Below are 13776 nucleotides of genomic sequence, written 5' to 3'. Positions count from 1 at the left end.
GGAGTGTCTCATTCGCGCCGGGTGTCTTGCGCCGTTTGGCGTAACGATGCACAGTGACTGAGGACACATCTGTAAATGCTTAAATCAACTTGGGACACAAAGTTTTCTGAAAGTGGCTATATGGCTTTCACCGAGCAATCGGTATCCTAAAATTTATTGTGTCAAGTATGAAAATGCTGAGAAGTCCGAACTGGAGAATATTTCAGCTCTTTATGGCCAGTGGGAGAGACCGCAGTGATTCCAGAGAGAGAATATTATGAAGCACATTTGGAAGGAGCTACAGAGGATAATACCCAGTGTGCAGATATTTAATGAGGAAAGTGACTCAGATTATGCTGGTACAGTATGGACGGAGGCAAAGGGATAGGGGCAGCCGTGGAGGAGAGACCATTTTCCTCAACCGTAATGTCCATTTGTTCCGCGTGTATCTCCCGCTGCAGTCGTCCATCCTAGGCCATAAGGTACTGAGACAGAACTTCACACAGGACCGTGGTCGGGTTTCAGTGCATTTTGGACCCGTTGCAGCGAGGATCGCAACTGCGATTACACACGCAATCGGCCAATTGTTGAGTTCTGCGCATGCATCGCAGTGCACGTGCGCGAATCAGCAATCAGGACCGCGATCGCAGTGACTACGCAGACCCATCGCAGAGTGATTGACAGGAAGTGCCTTTCGTGGGTGGTGAAAGGAGGGGTTGGTCGGGGAATCGCTGGCGTGCCAGTGCCTCTGGACACTGTTGCAGGGGCGTGCATAAATTATCCACTGCGATATGCCATACGCAGCCTGAAGAGTCATAGCGTGCGTTGAGGTTAGCGATTTCTGAGTAAGGTCAGAGCTTGTGTAAGTGTGCGCGAGGCTGCGATGGTACTCCATGGTACCGATGGTTTCGCAGTCTTCCTAAGTATTACGGATGTGTGTAAGGTAAAGTGGGCGTCCTTACATGCTTACGTTGTGCTGCGGCGGCATAGCGATCGCAGAGGATTAGCATACTATCGCAGCGAGACTGCATGCGTAATCGCTATTGCATTCGCAGTTGCGATCCTTGCTCAATCAGGCTCTTTATGTTTATACTTGGGGGAGTAAAGTGGTTTGGGGTTACCACCTTTCCATTTCCAAATTTCCAGACAGGGAATGTGACGAGGAGCATGGTCAACCCTGCAGTAGGGTGACAACCATTTTATTGATCACACATGCTCTATATACACCTTGTATGCCTCAGAGCCCCCTCGTGATGCCTTATATGCCTCAGAGCCCCCTCATGATACCTTATATGCCTCAGAGCCCCCCTCATGATACCTTATATGTCTCAGAGCCCCCACTGCACTTACTGGGATGCAGTCAGGAAGCCAACGGTCGAAATGCCGACCGCCGGCTTCCCGACTGTCAAATCCCGGCAGGGTACTAATGACAGGCATCGAAATCCTGACGCCTGTCATTAGTCCTACGCCGGGAGCCAGACGCCCAGCATACCGAACGAAGGTAAGCCGGGTGCAGACAGCCGCGGGGGGGGAGGGTTAGGTTTTAGGACTCCCGAGGGGACTTAGAGTTAGGCCCCCCCCGGGAGACTTAGGTTTAGGCTGCGAGGACGAGGGGGGTTAGGTTTAGGCACGTAGAGGGCGGGGGGGGAGGGGGGTTTAGGGTTAGGCACTAGGGAAGGGGAAGGTTAGGCACCCGTAAGGGAGGGTTAGGGTTAGGGGGGGGTTGGATTAGGGTTACTTACCTTAATCCGCTGTCGGGATCTTCACCCCTGCCGGGCTTCCACTGTCGGGATTTCATACTGATTCCCACTTACTCCTCTCACTACATCACTGATCCCTCTACACCCTATAGTACACTGCACTATATATCCCCCCCATACAATACAATATGCAGCATGTCTACAGTATATTCTGTGCGTGACGGGTGGCAACCCTAAGTTGTGCACAGAATACAGGCAGCGAGTATGTGGTCACCAGATGTGGTCACTTCTTTGTAAGGTAGAGGAAGTGTTTTGACAGCATGGTGGCGCAGTGGCTAGCAGTGCTACCTCACAATACTAGTGTCATGGGCTCCTTTCTACCCAGGGCCTTATCTGTGTGTCTTTTTTATGTTCTCCACGTGTTTGCGTGTGTTTACTTCAAGTCCTCTTGTTTCTTCCCACACTCCAAAGACACACTGGTAGGCTAATTGTCATTATCATAGATTGGAAAGGTGTCACATGGCGGGATGTATCAAGTGGCGCACATACTGTACTTTGTGATACATCTCACCCCCTATCAAATGCATTTATTAATGTCGGTATGCATTATTATTATTATTATTATTTTATTTCCAGTTATTTATATAGCGCACACATACTCCACAGCGCTGTACAGAGCATATTTGGCCACTCACATCAGTCGGTAAGCGTGATTCATTACCTCTCACCACAGCGCATCTGATTTCCGGCTTTATGACTCAGCCGGTACATGCGCAAATCACGGGATCCCTCTCCAGAGACTCGCTGTGGTAATAAGCCCATATGCTTCTATAGGAAACACCATCTATAGATGACGTTGCCTATCGGACACAAGCTCCAAGAGTCTTTCTTTCCAGAGCTTGCTGCGTACGGGAACATCGCAGGCCCATAGAATTCAATGGGGTCAGCTGGGTCGGCGGTCTGCAGTGTACAGTATATCTCCGATATCTGCTGTGGACCTTTTTAATACATACGGGGAACCATATTTATTGCTCTAAACCTCAGAAAAATGCCAGACTCCAGAATTTCAGGGGGGGGGGGGGGCATCACAGATTCCCACGTGAGCATACCTCCCAAACATCCCGACTTTAGCGGAGCAGTTCTGCTTTTCGGGCACTGTCTCACCAACCCACCCGTTGGCTGCAGTTTGATGGTGGTGGGGAGATTGGGAGGCTCCTGTTACCCGGTGTCAAGCGGTGAACATCTCCCAACATCTTGGCTCCTCAAGTCGAGACCCGCTAGGCCACACCCCTTAAAGTATGGGGGCGTGGCTGCATGTCACGCCATTTTTTTTACGTCATGCTGGGGGTGAGCCCAGCACTCCGTCAGCTGCTGGTCTGCCCCCCAATTTCCACGCTGCTTTGAATGAACACCGTGCGCATGTGAGTGGCATCCATTCAGCTTCACCAGTACCACTGCTCTGCATGGCAGAGCAGAGGCAGTGCCAGTGATCCCCCAACCTCCTCACCGTCCGCAGGACACTGTGGCTGACGGGTGGGACAGCGGGACAGTGACTGAAAAACTAGACTGCCCTGCTGAAATCGGGACGCTTGGTATGGTACGTGTGTGTATTAAACGCAACGTCTACTCACAGGACTGAGGGGCTGGGGCCATAACCAGAGGCCCTCACAGCATTTCCTGCAAGGCACCATAACCTGCTTACCGCTGCAACCAATCACAGCATACCGGATTCAGGGGCAGCAAAGACACTTGGGGGTAAATTTACTAAAGTGAGAGTTTTTAGAAGTGAGTTTTAGAAGAGATGTTGCCCATAGCCACCAATCAGATTCGACTTAACATTTAACTAGCACCTTCTAGAAGATAATAGCTAGAATCTGATTGGTTGCTATGGGCAACATCTCTTCTAAAACCTCTCACTTTAGTAAATTTACCCCTTGGTCCTCTTCTATGAGATCTCCCAGAGGACAGATCCATCCTGCAGGCAAACATTACATATTAGTTCTGCTGCTGCAAATAGCACCCAGAAGATGTCGGTAATGGGGACGGGGACAGTACTAGTTCTCTACTTAACAAAAACAAAACACAGCACTTTGCTTGCAAATAGACTCCCATAACGGAAGGTGCGCTGTGTATAAATTAGTACATGTACTGCTGATACTTTACAGTGCAGTGAACTTGGGACCTCATTCAGAGCCGGACGCTATTTGCGCTCGCTCGTTCAGGAAAAAGGGGTGGCTATTCAAATGAACCATTCGCTCTTTGCGGTCTGTTCACGGCTCTAGGTCTGAACGAGCGAACAAAACATGCGGTCGTTTTTTGGAAAACTACGCCCCCTGGCCGCTCGCATCCTACGTCATGTCCGCTATTTATTAGATTAATCGAGTACATCGACCAGCGTATGAACTGCTCGCTATTCTTGTGGTTGGTTTTTGCTACCGCAATCTTGCGAGCAGTTCTGACTATAAAACAACCCAGTGACGTGGTCAATGACGCTGCTGTATTAATTATGCACACCCTTAAAACGCCCGTTTTGACCTTTAAGCACGCCTGCGTTCGGATCTCCACTCCCCGTTTTCAGGCACCTTCCCCCGTTACCACCCACATACGCCTCCTCCTGTCACTCAAAATAGCAGGCATTCGCTATTTAGCGAACAAACGATTTTCGGCCGCACTGACTGGTTCGCGCATGCGTATTACGATCCGTACGCATGCGCAGTTGTGCAAACATCGCTCGGAACGAATGAGCGGCCGCTTACGAGCTGCTCTGAATCAGGCCCTTGGTTCAATCCCTTGTCTTGATAACGTAGTATATACCTATAGATTTGCCTAATATTCTATCCCTGCAGTAACCATGGTTACGTGACCTTGCATTTGGCAATGAATGCACACCCTTTTCACCCCGCAGGCACTTACTCTTTCAATGACTTCTACAATATCTACAGAACAAAGCTTATACTCCCCGGCAGAGAGTCTTCCGGCTCCTCATTTCTGACACAGAAACATTGAAGCTACAGTAACAACAGGTAAAAGCAACCTGCCATCGCACTACACTGTTACATACCTGCCATCGCACTACGCTGTTACATACCTGCCATCGCACTACGCTGTTACATACCTGCCGTCGCACTACGCTGTTACATACCTGCCGTCGCACTACGCTGTTACATACCTGCCATCGCACTACGCTGTTACACACCTGCCATCGCACTACGCTCGCCCACAGCTATGCGAGTGGCCAGGAGGCTGCTCCAAAGGGTACGAGGGACAGCCCTGATTCAGAGCGAGCGCTCTGTCAGAGCGTCCGGCTTTGAATCAGGGCCTATGTCCCGCAGACCTGGTATACAGGATGACAGGTTGTACAGGTGTATAGTTCAGCGGCTCCTGTATACACTGCACCTGTATGTAGTAAACCGTCCAGATGCTGCACAAGCAAGGGTTAGCCACTGATCTCAAACCTGTGTCCCTGAGCGGCCGTTCTCACCAGGCTCTCCTGTTGGCCGATGTATGTTGGTCCCTCTCTCCCGCTCAGATGGCGGAGGTCCGTTATTATGGACATAATGCTACCCAGAGTTCACAGACCAGCTGGGGGTATTAGACAGCCGCAGTCAACCAAGCAGTGTGGAAGCAAGAGAGAGCAAAAAGAGTCTGAGTGGTCACTGGATCCTTTACGCGTTTCTCCGGGCAATAACTCCTGGTTTCTTCAGAAGGCATAATTTTACGGTATTGCCCGGAGAAACGCGTAAAGGATCCAGTGACCACTCAGACTCTTTTTGCTCTCTATTGCCTCCACACTGCTTGGTTGACTGCGGCTGTCTAATACCCCCAGCTGGTCTGTGAACTCTGGGGAGCATTACATCCATAATATCGGACCTCCGCTATCTAAGCAGGAGAAAGGGGCCAACATACATCGGCCAACAGGAGAGCCTGGTGAGAACTGCCGCTCAGGGACACAGGTTTGAGATCAGCGGCTAACCCTTGCTTGTGCCTGGACAGCTTACTACTGTACATACAGGTCCGGAGGGAGCCGCTGCCGTAAATCCATTAATGGACTTCTGTTGGATTGCATTGCTATACTCACTGATACATTGTTATTTAGTCTGAGCGTTTCTATGCACCTTATTGATATATTTATGTGTGTACTATACTTTTATTCTGATATATTAAATAATTAATTGTCTTTTACATTTGTGGTATACTTTTTCAAACAAGCGCTCCACTTGTATTGTACCGTTCGTTTTTGGCAGGTATCAGGTCCTGCGGTTGGGGCGGCTGGATTTGAATTAGTTACATCTGCTGATTAAAGGGAAAGGCGCACCTCATTGTCTTTGTCCATTTATGTAGCGCACACATATTCCGCAGCGCTTTACAAAGAATATCTGGCCATTGTGGAGGAAACTCAGAGTACCCAGAGGAAACCCAAGCAACACAAGGAAAACATGCAAACTCCACACAGATCTGAACTCATGTCAACTGTGTTGCGTGAAAACACCCATTTTCACATTATTTGAGTTAAAAAATTTTTTTTTACAAATGAATAAATAGAGCCCTAGGCCATAAGCTTGTGATGGAGGACTGATGGCATTTTTACCTACCCTCCCGGAATGGCCGGGAAAAGTGGGCAAGTCTTCCGCACCACCCTCCAGGCATGTGGGGGTGGACTGATGGGCATATGAGGGAGGACTGATAAGCATATGGTGGTGAATTGATTGACATGTGGGGTGGTCTTTTGGTCAATAGTCATGTTAGGGAGAACTAATGGGCATGTGTGTGTGAACTGAGGGGCATATGGGGGTGACCTGATGGGCATGTGGAGTAGAACTGATGAGCATTTGGAGAACTAATGGGCATGTGTGGAAGGACTGAGGGGCATGTGGGGGATCATAAGGGCATGTGCGGAGTTCTTAGTTGCGTGTGGCTAGGTATAAGGGGATTATGGGGTGGCTTGAGGGACATGTGGGGGAGGTCTGATAGTCATTTGGGGTAGACTCATGAGCATATGTGGAGGTCTGAGGGGCATGTGGAGGAGGTCAGATGGGAATGTTGGGGAACTTAAGGGCATGTGTGGAGGTCTGAGGGGCGTGTGGCTAGGTATAGGGGCTTGTGGGTGGTTTGAGGGTCATTTGGGGAGGTCTGAGTGTCATTTGGGGGAGTTTTGTATTGGATATGAAGGATTGTGGCTGTCTGAGTGCATGTAAGTCTGAGGGCATGTGAGGCTATATTGGAGCAAGTGGCAGGTGGTGGAATTTTGGAGCAACTGAGCGGCATATGGGACAATCTAGGATGAATGGTGTGGTTGTGCTAGGGCGGGAGGTGTGGTTGTGCTAGGACGGGAGGTGTGGGAGTGCCGTAAGCTCCTCAGCTGGGGTAAATCCAGAGGGTACAATCAGTGTGATCGCTTCCTCCCAGCACAGGCAGGGGAGACTGCTGTTTCTGCTCAGTGGCAGCAGCCTTCCTTGTCCAACTGCCGCCCAGCATCCAGCAGTATGTGCTGGGATTGGGAGAGAGGCGGCTGCTGCTGACAGGTAAGAGGGTGGTGGGCTGGCAGTGGACGCGGGGCCCTACTGGGCCCTCCAACAAGCCTAGGCCTGGGTACTTAGTACCCGCTTTTCCCCTACTCGGCAACCCTTCCCATCATTGGTCTACATGGTCTGTCCAGTAAATATCGAGATGTGTCGATAATCTACACTGTCCTGTGTCACTTTTCTGTGTTTTAGACTTTTATACTTTCTTTATAGTAGTTAAATTACATGTAGAAATGTGTACATGCAACCTGAAAGCCAAAAAATTCATCCACAAAAGTACATGATGAGATTGGTTTAAGTCCTTTTACTTTTGCCCCATATGGCGCGAGAAGCCTTATGCGACTTAGACGCTCTGCAAGGGTAGCGATTTTCGGACATTAAGTACTATTCCCGTCGCAGCCTCTTACAGATTCGCTTATAGTGTACCAGGCGCTTAGGATTAGTATTATTGTCACAAAGCAATTGGTATAAAGTCGCAGATTAAGCACAACAACGCGTGTCGCCAGGCATGGCGCGGGCCCCTCGTATCATATCACCATCTTTTGCCTTTCTCCTGAGATTAACAACGAGCCGCACACAGAACTACATACATGAAATGCCATCGTCAGTAGTCAGGGTACCCTTGTAATGTACTTTTGTCGCATTAGTGATGCGAATGAGATACATATATTGTGAAAAAGTCTCCGGTGGCGCGGCTAAGTCTAAAAGTAAGTGGCACGCCTAATGGGGTTATTTGGTATAATTTGAGGATAGGCGTTTGGGGACAAATCTGTGTTCTACTAATGTTGTATCTCTAAGGATTACGATTATGGCCCGTATTCAATTAGTTTCGCACCCACGATACTTTTCGCATTCCATACTTTTTGCCGACTTCACGTGTTTTGGCCGCGGAAATTTTTCGCCACACCCCTGCTATTCGCTGTATTCAATTCCAAAAGACGCAAAAACGCAGACCGGCGAATGTGAACCAGGCGAAAAGTGCTGTTGGAATTGGGGAAATCAGCCTGACACCCCCAAAAGATGCACTAACATTGGGCATCAATATAGATGTCCCTGAATAGCCCTACTGAAGCTATTTGGGGTACTTAAGTGCTGTCAATTGCTTCTAATTAGCGTATTTGCACAAGTGGTGAAGAATAGCATTAAGCAGTATTTTTGGAGAAAATAAGAAGTCCTGTCAAATTTGGGGTACTTGAAAATGGGTGCAAGCATGGTTTAAAATCGCAAAAGTGAAGTTTTAAAAAACTTTAAAAAAAAACGCACCTGCAATCAAAAAAACACCTCACCCATATTTGCAGACCCTTCAAAAGGCTATTTCTCTAGTTTTTAAGTTTCAAACGCCACTTTGCACTTTTTCGGCCCCATTTGCAAAGTGCTTTTTTGGGGTGTTCCTCTATTATATCCTTTGGGCCGCTGTCCCAAGGGTGCATAGTGGTTTCCCCACCTTTGCACCCCGAAATAGCGATTTTGTACTTTTTTTCGACACCTATTTATAGGCGAATCTTTTTTGCCTATTGCATTGCGTTTTGGCTTATATGAAAACTGTTTGCAATTGAATATGGAGAAGTTTTCGACAGGCGAAATGACGTCACCTATGATACTTTTTCGCGGATTCCAACTTTCGCCGCTAATTGAATACGGGCCTATATTTGTAAGCCGTTCTAATAGAGCAGGAAGCTCAACTACTGACATCACTCGTGATATCAGTGGGGCCGCCCCCAAACGGCAGGCATTTGGCCAGCCACCCCCCCTGCTCGCCTCCAAAACGGGGCAAGCTGTCAATCACAATCGACAGCTGCCCCGCTTTGGTGAGAGACCCGTAGCGACGGAGCGCCCGTCGCTGGCCGGGTCTCGCACACGCCGGAGCCGGCTCTGGCGTGCGCATGCACAGTGGGGGCCATCGACCCGCTTGCGAGCACGGACAGGTCTCCGGGAAAATGGTGTCTGTGCTATTTTCCCAGTGACTTTGGAACTATGCATATGCAATTCTCTGGAAAAATGGACGCCCCCACTTTTATGGTGATTATTGCCCCGATGCGGGAATATGGATAGATAAGTATAATCATATGAATGCAGGGTGTGCGGTGTCGGACCTCCATGTGCACCGCACACCCTGCACCCATTATAGATACGCCAAAGGACGAGACTATTACCGGCCAGTGGCAAACGCAGGATTTCCAGAGGGGGGTTTCCAAATGCTTGATTTTAGAGCGAGTGTCACCAGTCCATGAAGAGGGCAGAATTAGCACTTAACCAGCTTTAATATGCGTCATACAAAGTATATTGTGTCATAATTCCAGTATATAGAGGACCAGCAATCACAGTATGCCATTAGATGCGGCAGTAAGGCCATCCTGCCTGAGCTGAATGTTTTTATTTTAGATGTGTGCACCATTCCAGAGTATTAGAGCAAGTCCGGGAGTCTGGGAGAGCAGCAGAAGAACCTAGCACTGCACTGGACATATACTGTATGTACATATTGGGCTCTATAGCAGCACATCCCTAACAGTGCATGTTTTCCAGTGAATGTTAGGAAGTTGGTGCACAGGTGTACTTATTACTGACTGATACATGTTAAAAGATCCACAGGTGATGCTAATTATTTCATTTCTGATACTGTGAAGAACATGCAGCACTACTAAAATTCTATTACATTACTATTTCTATTGTGGTCATGGTGTGGGTTGGGGAGGGGGGTTTCCAGGCAGATGGAAACCCCCCCTACGTTTGCCTATGCCGGCGATGGGTGGCACATCTTGTTCTGGCACGCACATCGCAAATCGCCAACTTCGCCAATTTTGCCATCGAGGTGCACAGAAAAATGGTGATGTTGTGGTTGCCGTAACTGGCAGATATGTGCGTAGCCAAACATCGCAGAAATCCTCGTCAGGACATTGACTGTAATTGAAATGACCCCTATGAGCTGTATGTGTGTCTTCTTACTCTCTACCAGACCTGGTAATTAGACTGTTAAATGCCAGTTTGTCTCCTCTTCAGAGATTTCATGATAACGCATGATAACATGATCCCATTCCAACAATCTGTTTACGTTCTCTGCGCCACAGAACTAAGAGCTGTCTACAAGATAATAACGAGGGAAACCAGTCCTTTCTACCAGTCCCACTGGCCTGTGCCAATGTCTGTCCCCTTGGCAAACACCACCAACTTGCTCTGCCAAATCAGGGGGATTGGTGAAAACTTCAGCTGTGTTGAGCTTTGGAAAGGAAGGCTGGTTAGGGTGCCAATCACAAATGCAGCAACTTTCCCAATAAATGGGAGCATCCACTAGCAGACTGTGAAACGGCTGTACGAATACGACATTGTAATCGTGCTGCCGTTTCGTAGTCTGTGCTGTGCCTGCACTGAACGATCGGTCATTCAGTGTAGGCACCCTCCCTCATCCCTGAACATGGGCAATCTGTCCTTATCGGCAGATCGACCAGCATGTTCAGGCGATGATAGATGTCAAAAACGACCAGCGGAAGTGCACATCGCTGGTCGTTTTCAACATTTTCATGGCCGATTTGTGAACGAGTAAACAATATCGCTATCGTTCAATCGCTCATTTTAATCGGGTAGTGGATACCTGCCTTAAGTTACACAGTTTTGCACTGTTGGTAGAATTTTAAAGTGAAAAAAAGGAAATATGGATTTCCCTCAGCAATGTGGGAGCACAATGGGTGGGATGTACTAAAGGAAAAATGCAGTAAAAACCCCGTTTTCCATATGTACTATTATCAGTGTGGAGGGTAACGCCAGAAAAACCTGGCGCTACCCTATAGAAGCCTATGAGCTTCTTATCGCATCCCGCACCCGACGCTTCGCCGCCCCGCAGTTGCCCAGCACTGACCCCCACTCACCTTAAGTGTCCTGGTCGCCGGCCCGTGCTCCTCCAGGGTCCTCCGCCTCCTCCTAATCTTCGGGTGCAGGAAGGAGGAGCCCGGTACTTCCTGCACAGGTCACCAGCAGGAAGTTCCTGGGGCTCGGAAGGGGCGGGGTCCCACGGAGACCCCCTCACCCAGCGTTGGTTGCTTCGCAAAGGGCAGCTCTGCTTAGCACATATGCGATTAGTAAGTGGAAAAGGTTCCTAGGAAAAAAGTCGACTGACCCAGCATTTCTTCCCTGTTCTCGAGCAGGGTTTTACGTGGGTTAGACCTGGGTAAGGCTCAGAGGAAATGGGTATCACGGGTCCCTATCACAGCAAGGGTAGAGCCGCATTTCCTGGCGCCTGGATATGATGTAATCTGCAAGCACCGGCAGAGGTTTGCCCCAGCAATTTCCCGGTTCCAGATTGCGGTGCAAACAGGGTTCAAGCCGCTGTGACAAAGATTGAAACCCGTGTTCAGTGTCCCATGATATTGGTTTAAAAGTGGTATAACTTAATATTAATAATAAACCATTCAATCTTAAACCTTGTTCACCATCATTCATGCAATGCTTTCCCATATTTAATCCAAGCATGGCTTTCTTCTATACACTCTACAGACGTAGGGGACGCAGATTAATCATACAGCACTTCCCGATCCATAACCTAGATGGAAACTCAAAGCAGGCCGGCCAGGAAAAGCGGAATCACAAACTCAGGATGCATTTAACCGTCATAAATCAGATCAATGGCAGCAGTTTAAAAGCCGTCACTTAAAAAAAATAAAAAACTGTCTACATAAAAAAAAAACATATATAAAAAAAAAAATAATATCAAAGTCATCAATGTAAGCAGAAAAAAAAAATATCTAGCCACGTTCCCAGAGGTAACAATGAAGAATAAGCATTATCCAGAACACGGCAAGTTGTGTGCAGATGATAAACAGAAATATATACTATATAGCAGGTTAGTGTATATACTGTACCCAGAGATGTTCAGGATGCGCTGAGGAAATTTGATAATCCCAGAAGACACATCGGTGCCTCAGCAGCAGAAATAAACCATGATTAGGAGCCGTCTCTAATTAAATCTGCACCCAAAAACGTTTCACTGAGCCCTTACACTCCGTTAGTTTTATTTAAAAAAATAAAAAATAAAAAAAAAATACATATAATATATTTAAGCCATTAAACGACAAAAGTAGCAGGTGATATTAATCCTGTTAATTATAGACGTATTATTAAAGCTAATCGATGATAGAATTCTAATTAGAAAGTCTTAATAAACCGCATATTTAAAACAAAAACATTCAGCACTTAATGCAAATAAAGGTAGGTAATGGGGGGGGGACAAAATCTGTAATAAAATAAAAGAGGATACATTAATAGAACTGATCTCAGCAGCAACTGTACAATGCTGATGTCCTGTGATCACTGTATATGAGAGGACACAGTGTAGCATGCAGGGCAGTGATACATTACATGCAGGCATTAGGTTAGGGAGACCCCAATACTTACTAATTGCTGAGGCTGCTGAGCTGGTCCCCTGTCCTGTGTGTGCAGACAGCACAGGCACTTGTAGCCCCAGCTGCCTGTGTGTGCTCTGCTCTCCTCTCATCTCTAACAACGGGGATGATGAGCTTAGCTGGGGAGTGGTTGTGTGCAAAGCCTGCTGGGAGTTGTAGTTTTACTGGGGAGCCTCTTATCCTGGGATTTGCTGATGATTAACCAGCAGGGTGTAAATGCTGAGAGCAAGCCAAAGTTTAATCATTCCAGCATTTACTTTGCAGAAGGCATATCTGTATGTGATAGGCATAGGGGTCTACTCATCAGCACTTCACTTCTACAAAAGCAGGTGAAAATTAACATTATCTCCTACTGTTGAATAAATTATGGTCCGGGGCTATTCAATATAAAGGTAACGCAGGGGATATCTCATCACGGCATGCATGCCTACCCTCCCAGAAGTCGCGGGAGGCTCACGATTTTTCGGGTAACCCCCTGCACCCCTGGAACTACCCTTCTGCACTTCTCCCTCAGAATAAGGAGAATTTTCTTGCGGACCTAATGACGCGATTCTCACTTGGCCCCACCCTTATTTAAATATGCGCCGTTCAAGGCAAATTGACGCGGGGCTTAATGCCGCGACACGTCCGGCCCCAGCCCCAACACCTAATCACCTGGTTCTCCTCCCCGGGAAACTCCAATGTCGGCAAGTATGCATCACGGATATCTCCTGCTTACCTTTCAGCCACAATCTGTCCTTAAATTCATCAATAATATTAATATTTTCGGGGCTTGACTGCAGGAGCATTCGGCATTTTCAGTTCTGGGTCGCAAAGTTCTGGGTCGCAAAGAGGGATCCATTTTGGCCCCGCCCCCGCTACACAATGCAGATAATACAGGCATTGTGAGGCAGGGGGCGAGGCCAAAATGACGCGAATCGCGTCACTGGCTGCCCTCGCAGCGGGGGCTACTACTAAATTGCGGTGGATGTTGGGGGGATCGGTGGCCGCCGGGAGGCTTGCCTGCCTTTCCGGGGGGGCGGGAGCTGCACCAAATCGGGAGGGTAGGCAACCCTGGATCAGCTGTCTCCGCACGGGAGCAATGTTGAATTGCGGTGACCTTGCATTCACCGCTGCTACTCACAGCGAGTTGAATACTTAATTATCAGGCTGATTATAGGCCACCCGGCCCCTGATAATTAGCAT

At 48.2% G+C, this 13776-nt stretch overlaps 1 protein-coding gene across 1 annotated transcript in view; it reads right to left on the bottom strand.

Moving 5' to 3' along the window:
- TMEM74 (transmembrane protein 74) overlaps nt 1-12718 on the bottom strand; it is a 50484-nt gene extending 37766 nt beyond the window's left edge. Inside the window, exon 1 of the mRNA XM_088450782.1 lies at nt 12584-12718. The gene's annotated coding sequence lies outside the window, so the exon portion shown is untranslated. The remainder of the gene's footprint in view (nt 1-12583) is intronic.
- Between the last annotated feature and the right edge of the window lie 1058 nt (nt 12719-13776).

Source organism: Taudactylus pleione, unplaced genomic scaffold, assembly GCF_031769625.1.
Source record: "Taudactylus pleione unplaced genomic scaffold, aTauple2 ptg000524l, whole genome shotgun sequence".
NCBI classification, from domain to species: domain Eukaryota; kingdom Metazoa; phylum Chordata; class Amphibia; order Anura; family Myobatrachidae; genus Taudactylus; species Taudactylus pleione.
The sequence above is the reverse complement of the archived record's forward strand: the minus strand, read 5'-3'. Positions and strand labels throughout refer to the sequence as shown.